The 4,499-nt window shown below is 35.8% G+C and overlaps 1 pseudogene; it reads right to left on the bottom strand.

Annotated features, from left to right (window-relative positions):
- Positions 1–3,067: 3,067 nt before the first annotated feature.
- On the bottom strand, positions 3,068–3,139 carry LOC122151195 (annotated as a pseudogene).
- Between the last annotated feature and the right edge of the window lie 1,360 nt (positions 3,140–4,499).

Below are 4,499 nucleotides of genomic sequence, written 5' to 3' on the forward strand. Positions count from 1 at the left end.
TCTGTGACCAGCCTCATCTGAACACACAGGAATGAACCAAGTACACAGTAGGAATTAGTAAATACTGTTCTTAATGACTGATTGAGATGCATGCCAGCAGAGAGGTGTTTGGGATAAATGAGAATAAACTAATAAAACAAATCTGCTTTTTTTCTAACTGAATAAATAAGCAGAAATTATATCTATTTATTTGCTTGACTAACACTAATCCATAATTCATTAAAGACTATTTTAACCTACTTAGGTATAAAGCTAGAATTTTATATTAGCTTCATCCAGAGATTAACACATTCTTTTCTTATCCACTAAAAATTACACAGACAAAACAATTTATGAGCTTCTCAAACATTTAACGTAATTGTGGAAATCAAGATAATATACAATAGTAGTAAACTTATTGAATGTTCACTCTGTTCTGGCTCACGTTCTAGATGAATTGTTTAGTCCTCCCAACAATCCCACACAAAAGGTCTTCTAATGACACTCATTCTTAAAATAAAGAAATTGAGGCACAGACCAGTTAACTATCTTCCCTAAGATTATACAGGCAATATGTAGCAAAACCAGTTGCAAAGGTTACATCTGTACTCAAAATTTGACTAAGAGTTGCATATATATTTTTCCCAATTTTAGTGAATAGCACGTGTGGAAGCAAGATTTCATGGGAAAGTGAACGGATGGAAAAATTAGAGATTGCTCATTATCCCACTTAACAAGTCAGCAATCACAAAATGAACGGAAACAAAGATTCCAAACATAAATGAGAGGAATGAGTTTTTATCTTAATTGCTATGCATATAATTACAATTGTTGTTGTTATGTGCCGTCAAGCCAGCCCCGACTCATAGCGACCCCTCCTTGGGTTTCTGAGGCGATATCACTACAGAAGTAGGATTGCCCAAACTTCCTTCCGAAAAGTGGCTGGTGGGTTTGAACCACCAGCCTTCTGGTTAGCAGTCAAGTGCCTTAGGCACTATGCTACCAGAGCTCTAATATTTCTTCGTGTCACATTGGAAACTGCTTTCTCATAAACTCAGATTTTTAATTAGTTCAAATGGCACTTTCTTCTTTGTCTCTTCACCATTAAATCAAACCAGTGAAATTTTACATAATATGCAGAAAAGCACATTTGCTCATATGCCCAGTAGAGCTCACTTTTCATTTTTTAAAGAAAAAACTCACTTAGTAAAGCAACAATTGAATTGTATGACCCTGAGATCAGCGAAGACCTCTGTGATGACTATTAAACTGGTCTCATTAAATAATAAACAGTTAAGTTTAACTTAATCACACTAAAGAGCATTATAAACTTTCACATGAGATTACTAAATCAAAATGAAAAATGAAAATCCAGTTTAGTCTTCACCATGACATATCCAAGAAAATCATTTACCTTAGCTAAACTTTTCAAGAGTGTCTGTTTTTAAAAAATGCTCTAGTTCTGCATTGAGTATATTTTCTAGCTGGGTTTTTTTTTAGCTGTGGTACACTTAAGCTCAGAGTTTGGCTTTCCAATCTCCTACTGCCTAATTTTCACACCACCTCCAATTTATTGCAACAAGAGGGAAAGAAGGGTGAAGAAGAGAAAAAGTTAACATATGCTAGTTAGAATTTATCACAAGAAAACATTCTAAATCTTTCTAAATATTTTAGTTGTATACTATTTTATATAAAGATAGTCTACTGAAATAGTTTACTATTAGGAGTGTGGACTATATAATATATTAGGAATATGGACTATTCCATATAGTCCACATGGAATAGTCCATCTTCCTTCCAAGGAGTGGCTGGTGGGTTTGAACCGCCAGCCTTCTGGTTAGGAGTCAAGTGCCTTAGGCACTAAGCTACCAGAGCTCCTGGAATAGTCCACATACCAAAAAAATTCAGTGTGTCAAAGATTTAAATGTAAAAACTAAAATCATACAAGTACTGAAAGAAAACCTGGTAAATATTTATTGCATCGTGGGGTGGTGCAGTGTAGTAAATTACTTTGTGTGGCTTTTCTACCCATAAGTCTTTGTAAACTCCAAGGTGGGATTTGCTATGAGCAACTGAGGAGCTCCTGATTGCTGAAAGTGTCCACCTGGAGTATTTCTGTTGGGAGTGGCACAGAACAATGTTCTGGGAGGTGCCCACTCTCTCTCAGGTGCTTAGAGTTCTGATGCTATAATTGGCTAGTTTGACCACCCTGCGGGCTCTAAAGGACACCTCCTGGAGGCAGAACTCTCTCTGACTGCTGGTTGAGGAAGATGTGCTGCTGAAAGAGACATGGGCTCCTGAGACACGCATTGCTGGGAAAAAGATGCAAGAGACACGCATTGCTGAGTGAGACACTGAGGGACCAGCACTGCTGGGAAAGAGATTGTGAGAGACTCTTGGCTGAGGGATGGTGGGCTGGGAGAGAGACTGAGCGTTCTTCCTGAACTTGAGTTGTAGCCTGGTGCTTCCCTAATAAACCCCATAATCTGTAAATTCTGTGTGGCCACTGCAGCAAATTATCGAACCCAGGAGAGAGGTGGTGGGTGCTTTGGGAGGAACGGTTGGTGAAAGGGCTGGAGGGAGGCAGCATGTCTGGCCTTGCAGTAATAGGCCTTGGGTTACTGCTGGTAATCCTGTCTTCCTCTTGTGAGATTAGAGGAGGCCAGAACATGTGGCCTCCTTGCCGTTTTTTGCAGGTGGTAATGACCTTCTAAGCATGGTATATAAGAGAAAGATACTCAGGAAGGAACAAGACCATACAATTGCAGGTGTGCTACTGGTTCATTGTTGTAGTTCCATTATCAAGCAGAGTCCTTGACATTTAGAAAAGTTCTCAACCTGTAAGTATTCATTGTTATAAGAGTTTTTAAATGAAAAAATATTCAAATGCATAAAAATTAGTTGCCATGGATCTGTTCTAACTGAAACAGAGTAGAACTGAGTTCCATAGGGTTTTCAATGGCAGTCATCTTTCAGAAATAGATTGACTTTCTTATGAAATGCCTCTGGGAGGATTCAAACTACCAGCTTTTCATTTAGTAGCCAAATACTTCACCATTGCATCATTCAGGGATTCTACTTCTAATACATATGGTACCCAAAGGATTACTATCTTTAACTTATACTACACTTGATCTTAGCCAAAAGGCTGAGAAGCGATACTACTATCTTTAATTTATAAAACATACTAACCAATCAGTAAGCATCAATTGCTTTTCAGGTTCACACACTTTTAGTATATATAACATTCCTTTAAGAGCTAAAATAATATACTTACGTAATCAAAATCTTTTTCTGCTAACCCTTAAATTTTTCAGAATACTCTTTTATACATTATCATTGTCCTAGAATTTTATGCTTTGGGTTCTTAATAGTTCAGAATATATAAATAATATTTAAGAATATGTTTTCAGTTTAAAGTTTTTATAACATCTGCCATGGAAAAATATTATAGGTTGTAATAGCCACTCACAAAACCAATTTATTCTTCAAATTTAAAATTAAGGACAATATTTATGGTTTACAGTTACTTCTCTATTGATATTTTAAGATAAGCTTCAGATATTTATGTTTCACTGTGTATCTCAAGCCAAACTTTTTGCTATTTTTATAGTTTGCAATGCAAATAGTTTTCCTGTTATATTTTTCTCTCTATCCTAGTTTCTCTCAGGGAGCCCCATACAGCTTGTCCTTTTGATCCTATTTTTGACCCTTATTATTGGGCCCTGGCACAGACACTAGCCTTTGGTCTCTTCTATTCTGTTTTCACACACTATTTAAGATTCTCAAATGTTCTTTGTCTCATTTCTTACTTCCCATCATTCATTAATTTCTAATGGAGATTTCCCATGGTTCAAAAGTACCAATGTAATGGACTCATCAAAGATGTCATTATTGTGAAGTATTTCTTGATCTTTTTATTTTGACTTTGAGTTATTTACCAGTTCAAATTGAACACAATGAACTTTTGAGACTATTCTCTGAAATCAGATAAGAGGAACAATGCTCCTTCTTAGGGACTAAATAAGGAGCTCTACAATTACTCTATTTTAAATCTAAAAATTCAAGCATCCTCCAATTGACTGCTCTTTTTTGCATGATTTCAGTAATGACTTAGTCACCCAGTGGGTCATTTTTCAACCTCAGACTGAAAATTCTTAAAGTTCTCCCTTTTATTTGTTTGTACATTATAAAAATAAACAGATCTCCAGTTCCATTTCAAGGGCGCCTCTGTGATATTTAAATCTATGAGAAAGAAAGGAGGAATCTACTAGGGACTAACTTCAATTGCCTTTTGCACTTTCCTTATAAACCATATCTTTGAGTTTAGAGGAATGTTTACAATTTGTAAAGTCTGTCTTCAGAAAGTAATTCTTCTCTGAAATAATTCTTCACAAATGTCAATCTTTATGGAGCTTTAAAAATCTGATAAATTCTATAAATGGTTTCTTTTGATTTAAATAAATAAAATATCTTTAGTCATTAGAGCATTTTCCCTGGGAATTCCTAGGTAGACTCAT

The sequence above is a fragment of the Orycteropus afer genome, unplaced genomic scaffold (assembly GCF_000298275.1).
Source record: "Orycteropus afer afer isolate SDZICR_OR568_19922 unplaced genomic scaffold, OryAfe1.0 scaffold00001, whole genome shotgun sequence".
Classification (NCBI taxonomy): domain Eukaryota; kingdom Metazoa; phylum Chordata; class Mammalia; order Tubulidentata; family Orycteropodidae; genus Orycteropus; species Orycteropus afer.